Source organism: Caretta caretta, chromosome 11, assembly GCF_965140235.1.
Source record: "Caretta caretta isolate rCarCar2 chromosome 11, rCarCar1.hap1, whole genome shotgun sequence".
Classification (NCBI taxonomy): domain Eukaryota; kingdom Metazoa; phylum Chordata; order Testudines; family Cheloniidae; genus Caretta; species Caretta caretta.
In genome coordinates this window covers 38,041,916-38,056,255 of record NC_134216.1, presented here as the reverse complement: position 1 = coordinate 38,056,255, position 14,340 = coordinate 38,041,916, and the positions used below count along the sequence as shown (strand labels likewise).

Sequence of the window (14,340 nt, the reverse complement as noted above, 5' to 3'; positions counted from 1 at the left end):
TATTTATAATCAGTCTGACTATATTTGTTCTAGTCTTGCTGGAGTTGGTTGAGGAATTTACATCTCTGGCTATAATATGATTTAGGCAACATAAAAGCTGATGCTAACAGAAAATATATACTGGAGTTCAGCTGTGAGGAGTAAGATAAATTTAGCCCACGGTAACATTTTTGACTTTTATTAATTGCAATATGCATTTTGTTGCATTTATGTATTTGTACATGTCTTGGGGCTATTCCTTATGGCATAAAAATGACATCTCTTGAATGATATTAATGAGAACTTGAAACCAAGCTAGGAAGTTTTGGATTAAGTACCGCCAATGCATTTACATATATCAAGTTATCATAAATCAATCGTTTGTTTTCCTTAACCCCATTCCCCCTACCATCCCCACTCCCAGAATGTTTATTCTCTCTACATTTATTTCCACACAGTAGTTGTAGTGAGAACACCCCTGATCTGATCTATGTTGCACTTGAAAGTAAACTGTTTTCCTAACCAATCAGTAATATTTAGTGCAGTTCTATTCAGAAAAAAATGATTGCAAAATCACATATAGGGTCAACATTTATTGTTTTGCAATAATTGTATGAAATTTACTTAATCTACAAGCAAGAAGACTTTTCTGCCTTCTAATGTACAGGCCTGCAAATTTAACCTGGGACTTGTGAATCAAGCTGTATTCATTCCTTTTTGTGCATCATCACCAGTGTCAGGGTTCCTTCCCCACTCTGGGGTACAGATGTGGGGACCTCCATGCAAGATCCCTTAAGCTTATTTTTACCAGCTTTGGTTAAAAACTTTCCCAAGGCACAAATTCCACCTTGTCCTTGAACAGGAACACCTCTCCTTCCATTTTGTAGACTGGAGGTGTCCATGAGATGGAACAATCTCACAGCATCCCTAGGGTGACTACAGCAATTGCCTATATAGAAAAGTGCTACTGTAGAGCAGTAGTATCTAGATCTGATTAGAAAATGCTAAGAACTTGCTGAGGAAAAAAAACAAAAGCAATGCACAATTGTCAGCTTGCTAAAAGCAATATTAATGGAAATCTTCAATTTTCATTTTCACCAAAAAAAGTTTGCATCTCATGGTTCCTTGCTCTTCAGGACATGTGACTCAGTCACGTGGTCCTATTCTTTCCCTGTTCCATTGGACAGACTCCCTTGCTGCCCAGTGTTTTGCAACCCTGGACATTCCTCTCCTGCTAGTAGCTGGAACTTGCAGTCCTGACTGGTGGCTCTAGTTCTTGAGTGCATCTCCTGTTTTCTCTCTTCCTCCTCCTATTATAGGTAACTGTGCTGACTTTTTCCTCATTTCCCTCTGCCTCTGCAGGCCTCCAACAATGAACACTCTAGATATAGGGTAGAAATAGTTAGAAACCAGGGGAAAAGCCAGCACCCTATGACTACCTGTGTCTCCATAGACTACTAGTGATCCAAGAAGCCCAATTTGGGAACAACTGCCTTTATATTTGGCCACTGTATGCTGCTTCACCCTTACCTTACCACACCACAGATGCTGTTTGTATTTTATATATTGTAACCTATCTGGTCTATATGTGTAAGTGAAAATATTCACATGTGCTATTCTCCGCAATTTGTTTGTTTGAAAGATATTCTACAACTTACTTTAAAGTTCACTTTTTGAAGCAGTATTCAGCCCAGTTGGCACCAGAGATGTTTAGTTAAAGTAAACAAATCTCCTGTTCTGTGATTTTTGGATTGGAGAGGATGGAACAGAGAAGAGCGATATAAGATTGATTGTTCTATATCTGAGCTGGACAGGGAAAACATGACCAGATGGCAGTAGTTAACATTGAAAATCCGTAAGGATTTTACTTTGCTTACTGATGTGGCAGGTTCAGCAGCCAAGTCACACTGTCGGTTGGTCGAAATAGTCTGGTGTACTTATATGAGCTGGTTGTGTTGTGGGATTTAACAGACAATAAAACTGTAAACTTGTTTCACGTGACACTTCCTCCATCACAATGCTCTTATAGTAGAAAAGTAATGAAGTGTTTCTTCACCTGAAATGCCAAGAAAACAAGCCATCTCCATTTTGAATGAGGCAGTGGTGTTGTCTATCACATGGTTATTCTCATGACAAACCATAGATGCCTAAACCCTTTGAAGTTATTTTGAGCCTTTTGTGTATAATTTTCTTAGGTGACTTTTTTTTTTTTTTTTTTGTCATAGCCCACCATGTTCCTACCATAGCTCACCCAACTGCTGCCTCTTTCCTGCTCTTGAGGACAGGTTTTGATAGCTGGAACCTGAGGTGCACCAGGAGCATAATTAACAACATTGCACAGGCTCTGAAGGCTTGGTGATGGAGGTTTGGGGACATATGGAGTGATTCATTGCCCTTAGATGATAAACTGTGTATCTGGCATCTTGCCAGGTTCCATATAACTAGACAGAATAGGTCATATAGCCCTACATTCAGTAAATTTGCGTTTTTAGAAGCGTACTGGACTGGGCAGTTTATGGTCTGTCCCCCAAACCCACAGCAGACAGCGCTGGCTCTAGGCACCAGCAAAACAAGCAGGTGCTTGGGGCCGCACGTCTAGGGGCAGCATTCCGCCGCCGGCCATGCCGCCCCTAGAACTGTGCCCCCCGCCGCCCCAGCTCGCCTCCGCCTGCTCCCCTGAGCGCGCCCCCGCTGCACCCCCCTCCCTCCCAGGCTAGTCCCGCGTGAAGCAGGCGCGGCAAGCTTGGGAGGGGGGAGAAGCTGAGCGGCGGCGCGCTCCGGGGAGGTGGCGGTGGTAGAACGGGGGGCAGCTGGGGCGGGGAGCGGTTCCTCTACCCGCCCCGCAGCTCCGCCTGCTCCCCTGAACGCGCCGCCGCTCCCCCTCCTGAGCGGGGGGGGCGGAGAAGCGGAGCGGCGGCCTGTTCAGGGGAGCAGGCGGAGCGGAGATGAACTGTGGCGGGCGAGAAGCCGCAGAAAGCAATGGAGGGAGATGGGGGGAAGGCGGCACGCCCGGGGGAGGAGGCGGGGCCGGGAATTTGGGGACGGGGCGGAGTTGGGGCGGAGCCAGGGACGGGGGAGAGGGCACGAAAAAAAAAAAGCAGGGGTGGCCAAAAGATTTTCTCGCTTGGGGCGGCAAAAATCGTCGAGCCGGCCCTGACATTGTACTATTGCTTGTGACTATGTGGGGACTTACTTTCCAACCACTGCATCACCCTTTGTGGTGTGTTTTTGTCTCATGGGGAAATGGAACCGGACTTTGTGCTGCAGTTTCATAAAAGGGAGCCTGGCTGTAGTGCCATTTTACCTCAGGAACACATTCCACTGTTTCTATGCTTCTAAGGCTGCTTTTCCCACAGAGGTGGGCCCTCCCTTGCTAGCATCTGAGGGAGTCTCCGTCTCCGAGCATTGCACCCAAGTGAAGATCCTGCCCATCCCTTACACCCAGGCCACCCCTTGATGACCTCCCACATGATGTAGACTAGGCCATCGCCAAATGGTTTTTGGGGTGCTTCCAAGTGTATTTAGTCAAATGCCATCATCACACAGAGAAGGGGCAATAAGAAGTAGGTACTTGTAACCTCAATGTTCTAATTTTTTAAACATTTTAGGGGGAAGCATGTAATAATTATTTTGCACTAAGTTGGCTGGATCATTCTTTATATAAATTATTCTGGAAATGCATCTGTGTCTGCTGCTTTGTATTTGTGCATTCCCAGTCCCCAGATACTGAGTACTTTTACCCTATTCCTATTTGATGGGCTAGGGGTATTTGTGTGAGGGGCGTGAATTGGTATGTTAAAATGAACAGCCAATAACTATTTTTGCCAAATACTGGCTTCTCTTCAGTTTGTTTTCCTTCAGATAAAAACAATATTTTTTGTGTAATGCTTAAAAAGTCTCACCAAAATCTGTGAATCATTATGTAATATACTGCACTTAATTAACACAAGCTAATACTTTTCATAAGTAATTAAATCAATTGAAAATGTTGCACATCTCTCCCATCTGTTTAAAGCAACTGCTAAATTGCAGTACTATACAAATTAAAATATATACTGCTTACATCCTGCTCTTGTAAATATGTGCCAAGACTTGCATTGTCTATATGGGTATGTGTATTTATATATAAAACAATGTAAAGTACACACTGTAGGTATTCCTTAGGCTGGTCCATTAGTTTTATTCTGAAGTGTGGAAATGCTGAATCCAGGGAACAAGAGAGTAAACAATACTGGCTTTCAATGGCCAATTTAAGCAGCCATAGCATCAGCTGAACTTGTAACTCTGAGATGTGCTGTAATTTGTTAGAATAAAATAGTGCTCTAGAATTATGTTTACAAATGGATCCTGAGATAGAAAACATTGTGAGATTATCAAAAAGAAAAGGAGTACTTGTGGCACCTTAGAGACTAACCAATTTATTTGAACATAAGCTTTCGTGAGCTACAGCTCACTTCATCGGATGCGTACTGTGGAAAGTGTAGAAGATCTTTTTATACACACAAAGCATGAAAAAATACCTCCCCCCACCCCACTCTCCTGCTGGTAATAGCTTATCTAAAGTGATCACTCTCCTTACAATGTGTATGATAATCAAGGTGGGCCATTTCCAGCACAAATCCAGGGTTTAACAAGAACGTCTGGGGGGGGAGGGTAGGAAAAAACAAGGGGAAATAGGTTACCTTGCATAATGACTTAGCCACTCCCCGTCTCTATTCAAGCCTAAGTTAATTGTATCCAATTTGCAAATGAATTCCAGTTCAACAGTCTCTCGCTGGAGTCTGGATTTGAAGTTTTTTTGTTGTAATATCGCAACTTTCATGTCTGTAGTCGTGTGACCAGAGAGATTGAAGTGTTCTCCGACTGGTTTATGAATGTTATAATTCTTGACATCTGATTTGTGTCCATTTATTCTTTTATGTAGACACTGTCCAGTTTGACCAATGTACATGGCAGAGGGGCATTGCTAGCACATGATGGCATATATCACATATCACATTGGCGGATGTGCAGGTGAATGAGCCTCTGATAGTGTGGTTGATGTTATTAGGCCCTGTGATGGTGTCCCCTGAATAGATATGTGGGCACAGTAGGCAACGGGCTTTGTTGCAAGGATAGGTTTCTGGGTTAGTGGTTCTGTTGTGTGGTATGTGGTTGCTGGTGAGTATTTGCTTCAGGTTGGGGGGCTGTCTGTAGGCAAGGACTGGCCTGTCTCCCAAGATTTGTGAGAGTGTTGGGTCATCCTTCAGGATAGGTTGTAGATCCTTAATAATGCGTTGGAGGGGTTTTAGTTGGGGGTGGAAGGTGACGACTAGTAGCGTTCTGTTATTTTCTTTGTTAGGCCTGTCCTGTAGTAGGTGACTTCTGGGAACTCTTCTGGCTCTATCAATCTGTTTCTTCACTTCTGCAGGTGGGTATTGTAGTTGTAAGAAAGCTTGACAGAGATCTTGTAGGTATTTGTCTCTGTCTGAGGGGTTGGAGCAAATGCGGTTGTATCGCAGAGCTTGGCTGTAGACAATGGATCGTGTGGTGTGGTCAGGGTGAAAGCTGGAGGCATGTAGGTAGGAATAGCGGTCAGTAGGTTTCCGGTATAGGGTGGTGTTTATGTGACCATAGTTTATTAGCACTGTAGTGTCCAGGAAGTGGATCTCTTGTGTGGACTGGACCAGGCTGAGGTTGATGGTGGGATGGAAATTGTTGAAATCATGGTGGAATTCCTCAAGGGCTTCTTTTCCATGGGTCCAGATGATGAAGATGTCATCAATATAGCACAAGCAGAGTAGGGGCATTAGGGAACGAGAGCTGAGGAAGCGTTGTTCTAAGTCAGCCATAAAAATGTTGGCATACTGTGGGGCCATGCAGGTACCCATAGCAGTGCCACTGATTTGAAGGTATACATTGTCCCCAAATGTAAAATAGTTATGGGTAAGGACAAAGTCACAAAGTTCAGCCACAGCCACACTATCAGAGGCTCGTTCACCTGCACATCCATCAATGCGATATATGCCATCATGTGCCAGCAATGCCCCTCTGCCATGTACATTGGTCAAACTGGACAGTCTCTACATAAAAGAATAAATGGACACAAATCAGATGTCAAGAATTATAACATTCATAAACCAGTCGGAGAACACTTCAATCTCTCTGGTCACACGACTACAGACATGAAAGTTGCGATATTACAACAAAAAAACTTCAAATCCAGACTCCAGCGAGAGACTGTTGAACTGGAATTCATTTGCAAATTGGATACAATTAACTTAGGCTTGAATAGAGACGGGGAGTGGCTAAGTCATTATGCAAGGTAACCTATTTCCCCTTGTTTTTTCCTACCCTCCCCCCCCAGACGTTCTTGTTAAACCCTGGATTTGTGCTGGAAATGGCCCACCTTGATTATCATACACATTGTAAGGAGAGTGATCACTTTAGATAAGCTATTACCAGCAGGAGAGTGGGGTGGGAGGAGGTATTTTTTCATGCTTTGTGTGTATAAAAAGATCTTCTACACTTTCCACAGTATGCATCCGATGAAGTGAGCTGTAGCTCACGAAAGCTTATGTTCAAATAAATTGGTTAGTCTCTAAGGTGCCACAAGTACTCCTTTTCTTTTTGCGAATACAGACTAACACGACTGTTATTCTGAAATTGTGAGATTATGTTTTCTATCTGCAACATGTTGCAGATAGGGCCATTAACTCAACTGGAGTAAACAAACAGGAAAACAGCAAATGGTGTATATATTTCTAATACCAGGTGGTGGTATTAGAAATGTATACATCCACTGGAAAAGTCACAAATTGTCTATCAATTGGATCGCTGCCTGATTATATTTCTTTTTATACTGCACACCACAGTCTTGCTTAGCTGAACGTTCTGCCAATATTAAAAGGATCAAAAGCTAAGATATGGCTAAAAGAGAAAAAATAAACACTTTAAAAACAAATCTTATTCTTCTTTGAACAGTAAATTTAAACTTTCTTTACAGAATCAAAACACTGGACTTTTTTTCATTACTATGTTTCTTTTAGGTGGTTGGAAGCAATGCTTGACCATATACAGAAAGACCTGTGGGTGTAGCAAACCTTTGACATGGCTTCATTGAACTAGTAATTCACTAACAAAGTCTACAACGATGATGTAACTATTGGCAGTTGTTCCTGCACCTATAAATATCAGAAATGCATTAAATATAGTCCACATAGAAAATACAGACCAGTAGTTATACAGAAACCCAAAGAAGAGCTTTGTGTAGATTGAAAGCTTGTCTCTTTCACCAACAGAAGTTGGTCCAATAAGACATCATCTCACCCACCTCGTTGCACTAATATCCTGGGACCAACATGGCTACAGCAATTCAAACAGTAGTTATACTGTGCAGATTTATCCTTCAACACTGTAGCCTTTTGCAGAGAGGCGTTTCTCTATTGTCTGTTTTAGAGTGACTTATATAATATGGAGCAGAAACACCGACTCCCTCCTCAACTTTGCACCTCTTCCCAGAGGAGATGGGCACAATGATATTGCGCGGGGCTGGTAATGCTTTGTGCTAGTCCCACTGCCAGACCTAGAAATTTGCAAGGGCTGGGGAGGGCTGGAGGGAGGCAGAGGTCTATTCTCCCTTCACCCTGACCAGCCCCTTTCCACAGTCTCCCACACTGCATCTTTGGTTCCTGAAGACAAAATCTAGTTCTTTGTATTAGTCAGGTTATTTAGTTCTTTGTACATTGTTTCCTTTTTCTTTTACAAGGACCGTGGAAGGCTCTTAGCTGTAAGTATATCCACCTGTTGCTAGGGATTGAATTTTTGCATACACGTTTGCCATCACTTTGATGTTGTTAACTTACTACCCACTTTTTCTCCACAGAGCTGGCTGCTGCCATTGATGTAGTTGATCATAAGGTGCTGCAGACTTGTCTGTGGCATTTTGCAGGAATAGAGGATGAGGTTGACTGAAGTAGCACCAGTCTTTCCTTTGAACATAAGAATGGCCATATAGGGTCAGACCAAAGGTCCATCTAGCCCAGTATCCTGTCTTCCAACAGTGGCCAATGCCAGATGCCCCAGAGGGAATGAACAGAACAGGTAATCATCAGCTGATCCATCCCCTATAGCCCATTCCCAGCTTCTGGCAAATAGAGGCTAGGGACACCATCCCTGCCCATCCTGGCTAAGTGCCATTGATGGACCTATCGTCCATGAACTTATCTAGTTCTTTTTTGAACCCTGTTATAGTCTTGGGCTTCACAACATCCTCTGGCAAGGAGTTCCACAGGTTGACCGTGCGTTGTGTGGAAAAAATACTTCCTTTTGTTCATTTTAAACATGCTGCCTATTAATTTCATTTGGTGACCCCCAGTTCTTCTGTTATAAGAAGGAGTAAATAACACTTCCTTATTGACTTTTTTCACACCAGTCATGATTTTATAGACCTCTATCATATCCCCACTTGTCATCTCTTTTCCAAGATGAAAAGTCCCATTCTTATTAATCACTTGTCATATTGAAGCCGTTCCATACCCCTAATAATTTTTGTTGCCCTTTTCCAAACCTTTTCCAATTCCAATATCTTTTTTTGAGATGAGGCAACCACATCTGAATGCAGTATTCAAGATGTGGGCATACCATGGATTTATATAAAGGCAATATGATATCTTCTGTCTTATTATTCATCCCTTTCTTAATGATTCCCAACATTCTGCTAGTTTTTTTGACTGCCGCTGTACATTGAGTGGATGTTTTCAGAGAACTATCCACAATTATTCAAGATCTCTTTCTTGAGTGGTAACAGCTAATTTAGATCCCATCATTATATATGTATAGTTGGGATTATGTTTTCCAATGTGCATTACTTTATCAAAATTGAATTTCATCTGCCATTTTGTTGCCCAGTCACGCAGTTTTGTGATTTCTTTCTGTAGCTCTTCGCAGTCAGCTTTGAACTTAACTATCTTGAGTAGTTTTCTATCATCTGCAAATTTTGAAACCTCACCGTTTACCCCTTTTTCCAGATCATTTATGAATATGTTGACTAGGACTGGTCCCAGTACAGACCCTCGGGGGACACCCCTGTTTACCACTCTCCATTCTGAAAACTGACCATTTATTCCTACCCTTTATTTCCTATCTTTTAACCAGTTACCAATCCACGAGAGGACCTTCTCTCTTATCCCATGACAGCTTACTTTGCTTAAGAGTAGGGCTGCCAAGCAATTAAAAAAATTAATCGCAATTAATCGCACAATTAATCGCACTGTTAATAAATGGTATTCTATTATTGTTTTAAATATTTTTGGATGTTTTCTACATTTTCAAATATATTGATTTCAATTACAACACAGAATACAAAGTGTACAGTGCTCACTTTATATTTATTTTTATTACAAATATTTGCCTTGTAAAAAACAAAATAAATAGTATTTTTCAATTCACCTAATAAAAGTACTGTAGTGCAATCTCTTTATCATGAAAGTTGAACTTACAAACGTAGAATTAAGTACAAAAAATTGCATTCAAAAATAAAACAATCTAAAACTGTAGACCCTACAAGTGCACTCAATCCTACTTCTTGTTCAGCCAAGCACTCAGACAAACAAATTTGTTTACATTTGCAGGAGATAATACTGCCTGCTTTTTGTTTACAATATCACCTGAAAGTGAGAACAGGCGTTCACATGGCACTGTTGTAGCCAGCGTCTCAAGATATTTATGTACCAGATGCGCTATAGATTCATATGTCCCTTCTTGCTTCAAGCACCATTCCAGAGGACATGCGTCCATGCTGATTATGGGTTCTGCTCAGTAACAATCCAAAACAGTGTGGTCTGTTGCATGTTCATTTTCACCATCTGAGTCAGATGCCACTAGCAGAAGGTTGATTTTCTTTTTTGATGGTTTCGGTTCTGTAGTTTCTGAATCAGAGTGGTGCTCTTTTAAGACTTCTGAAAGCATGCTCCACATCTCACCCCCTTAGATTTTGGAAGGCACTTCAGATTCTTAAACCTTGGGTCGAATGCAGTAGCTATCTTTAAAAATCTCATATCGGTACCTGCTTTGAATTTTGTCAAATCTGCAGTGAAAGTGTTCTTAAAACGAATAATTTGCTGGGTCATCATACAAGACAGCTACGGCATAAAATATATGGCAGAATGCAAATAACACAGAACAGGAGACATACAATTCTCCCCTCTCCCCCGGGGCTGGGGGGGGACTCTTTGTAGTGATGATCAAGGTGGGCCATTTCCAGCAGTTGACAAGAACGTATGAGGAACAGTGAGGGGGCGGGGGGGAATAAACATGGGGAAATAGTTTTATTTTGTGTAATGACCCATCCACTCCCAGTCTCTATTCAAGCCTAAGTTAATTGTATCCAGTTTGCAAATTAATTCCAATTCAGCAGTCTCTCGTTGGAGTCTGTTTTTGAAGTCTTTTTGTTGTAATATTGCGACTTTTAGGTATGTAATCGAGTGACCAGAGAGATTGAAGTGTTCTCCGACTGGTTTATGAATGTTATAATTCTTGACATCTGATTTGTATCCATTTATTTTTTTACGTAGAGACTGTCCAGTTTGACCAATGTACATGGCAGAGGGGCATTGCTGGCACATGATGGCATATATCGCATTGGTGGATGTGCAGGTGAACGAGCCTCTGATAGTGTGGCTGATGTGATTAGGCCCTATGATGGTGTCCCCTGAATAGATATGTGGACACAGTTGGCAACGGGCTTTGTTGCAAGGATAGGTTCCTGAGTTAGTGGTTCTGTTGTGTGGTGTGTGGTTGCTGGTGAGACTGGGAGTGGATGGGTCATTACACAAACTAAAACTATTTCCCCATGCTTATTTCCCCCCTCACCCCCCGCCACTGTTCCTCAGACGTTCTTGTCAACTGCTGGAAATGGCCCACCTTGATCATCACTACAAAGGGTTTTCTCTCCCGCCCTCCCTCTCTCCCCCGCTCTCCTGCTGGTATTAGCTCATCTTAAGTGATCGCTCTCCTTACAGTGTGTATGATAACATCCATTGTTTCATGTTCTCTGTGTATATAAATCTCCCCACTGTATTTTCCACTGAATGCATCCGATGAAGTGAGCTGTAGCTCATAAAAGCTTATGCTCAAATAAATTTGTTAGTCTGTAAGCTGCCACAAGTACTCCTTTTCTTCTTTCTCTTAGTACATTGACTGAACAAGAAATAGGACTGAGCTGATTTCTAGGCTCTAAACCGGTGGTGTGCAACCTGCAGCCCGTCAGGGTAATCCGCTGGCGGGCCATGAGATAGTTTGTTTACATTGACCATCCGCAGGCACAGCCGCCTGCAGCTCTTAGTGGCCATGGTTCGCTGTTCCTGGCCAATGGGAGCTGCGGGAAGCACAGGGAAGTGCTGGCTGCCACTTCTCGCATCTCCCATTGGCTGGGAATGGCAAAACACAGCCACTGGAAGCTGCGGCTGGCCATGTCTGCGGACAATCAACGTACACAAACTGTCTCACAGCCCGCCAGTGGATTACCCTGACGGGCCACAGGTTGCCCACTGCTCTAAAGTTTTACATTGTTTTGTTTTTGAGTGCAATTATGTAACAAAAAAAATCTACATTTGTAAGTTTCACTTTCATGATAAAAAGATTGCACTACAGTACGTGTATGCAGTGAATTGAAAAATACTGTTTCTTTTGTTTATCATTTTTACATTGCAAATACTTGTAATACAAAATAATAATAAAGTGAGCACAGTACACTTTGTATTCTGTTGTAACTGAAATCAATATATTTGAAAATGTAGAAAAACATCCAAAATATTTAATAAATTTTAATTGGTATTTTATTGTTTAATAGTGCGATTAACATGGTGAATAATCACAATTAATTTTTTAATCATGATTAATTTTTTTGAGTTAGTCGCGTGAGTTAACTGCGATTAATCGGCAGCCCTACTTAAGAGCGTTTGGTGAGGTAACTTGTCAAAGGCTTTCTGAAAATCTAAGTACACTATATCCATAGGATCCCCCTTGTCCACATGCTTGTTGACCCTCCTAGAGAATTCTAGTAGATTGGTGAGGCATGATTTTCCTTTTTAAAAACCATGTTGACTCTTCCCCAACAAATTATGTTCATCTATGTGTCTGACAATTTTGTTCTTTATTATTGTTTCAACCAGTATGCCTGGTACTGACATCAAGTTTACCAGCCTGTAATTGCCGGATCACCTCTGGAGCCCTTTTTAAAAATTGGCATCACAGTAGCTATCCTCCAGTCATTTGGTACAGAAGCTGATTTCAATGATAGGTTACAAACTACAGTTAGTAGTTCTTCAATTTCACATTTGAGTTTGTTCAGAACTCTTGGGTGAATACCATCTCGTCCTGGTGACTTATTACTGTCTAGTTTATCAATTTGTTCCAAAACCTCCTCTAATTACACCTCAATCTGAGACAGTTCCTCAGATTTGTCACCTAAAAAGAATGGCTCAGGTTTGGGAATTTCCCTCACATCCTCAGCCGTGAAGACCGATGCAAAGAATTAATTTAGTTTCTCCACAATGGCCTTATTGTCCTTTAATGCTCCACTGGTTGTTTAGCAGGCTTCCTGCTTCTGATGTACTTAAAAAAAATTGCTATTACTTTTTGAGTCTTTGGCTCACCATTCTTCAAATTCTTTTTTGGCCTTCCTAATTATATTTTTACACTTCATTTGCCAGAGTTTATGCTCCTTTCTATTTTCCTCACTAGGATTTAACTTCCACTTTTTAAAGGATGCCTTTTTGTCTTTCACTGCTTCTTTTACTTTGTTGTTTAGCCATGGTGGCACTTTTTTGGTTCTCTTACTATATTTTTGAATTTTGGGTATATATTTAAGTTGAGCCTCTATTATGGTGTCTTTAAAACATTTCCCTGCAGCTTTCAGGGATTTCACTTTTGGTGCTGTACCTTTAATTTCTGTTTAACTAGCTTCTTCATTTTTGTGTAGTCCCCCTTTCTGAAATTAAATGCTACAGTGTTGGGCCACTGTGGTGTTTTCCCCACCACAGAGATGTTAAATTTAATTATATTATGGTCACTATTACCAAGTGGTCCAGCTATATTCACCTCTTGGACCAGATCTTGTGTTCCACTTAATCAAGAATTGCCTTTCCTCTTGTGGGTTCCAGGACTAACTGCTCCAGGAAGCAGTCATTTAAGGTGTCAAGAAACTTTATTTCTGCATCCTATCCTGAGGTGACATGTACCCAGTCAATATGGGGATAGCTGAAATCCCCCATTATTATTGAGTTTTTTATTTTTATAGCCTCTGTAATCTCCCTGAGCATTTCACAGTCACTATCACCATCCTGGTCAGGTGGTCAGTAATGTATCCCTACTGATATATTCTTATTATTAGAGCATGGAATTACAATCCATAGAGTTTCTATGGTACAGTTTGGTTCATTTAAGATTTTTGCTTAATTTGATTCTAGGTTTTCTTTCACATATAGTGCCACTCCCCCACCAGCACAACCTGTTCTGTCCTTCTGATATATTTTGTACCCTGGCATTACTGTGTCCCATTGATTATCATCATTCTACCAAGTTTCTGTGATGCCTATTATTTCAATATCCTCATTTAATACAAGGCACTCTAGTTCACCCATCTTATTACAGTATTTAGACTTCTAGCCTTGGTATATAAGCATTTTAAAAACCTGTCACTTTTTAGCTGTCTGTCTGTACCTACATGATGTAATTGAATGGGACTCTTTCTTTTGACTGTTTCTCAACAGATCCTGCCCATATTTTATCATCTTCCATCCCCTCCTCTTTACTAGGACATAGAGAATCTCCATTAATAGATTCGGACAGAGGTATCCTTTAGGGGAGGATCATGTGCTCCTTTGCACCTGTTGGCTTTCCCCCAGCCCTTAGTTTAAAAACTGCTCTATGACCTTTTTAATGTTAAGCACTAGAAATCTGGTTCCATTTTGGTTTAGGTGGAGCCCATCCCTCCTTATAGGCTCCCCCTTTCCAAAAAGTTTCCCCAGTTCCTAATAAATCTAAATCCCTACACCATTGTCTCATCCATGCATGTTCTGCCTGTCTAACTGGCCCTGCATGTGGAACTGGAAGCATTGCAGATAATGCTACCCTATCCTTCCCTATGACATTGGAACCTACATGTACCACGAGAACCGGCTGCTCCCCAGCACTGCACATAAGTCTATCTAGATGTCTCAAGAGCTCCGCAACCTTCGCACCAGGCAGGCAAGTCACTATGCAGTTCTCCCAGTCATCGCAAACCCAGCTATCTCTGTTTCTAATGATCTAATCCTCCATAACTATTACATGTCTCTTCCTAATAACTGGAGTTCCCTTCCCTGGAGAGGTATCCTCAGT

At 41.6% G+C, this 14,340-nt stretch overlaps 1 protein-coding gene across 1 annotated transcript in view; it reads right to left on the bottom strand.

Moving 5' to 3' along the window:
- B3GALT1 (beta-1,3-galactosyltransferase 1) overlaps window positions 1-14,340 on the bottom strand; it is a 378,681-nt gene that overhangs the window by 17,720 nt on the left and 346,621 nt on the right. The gene's annotated exons all lie outside the window — the stretch shown is intronic.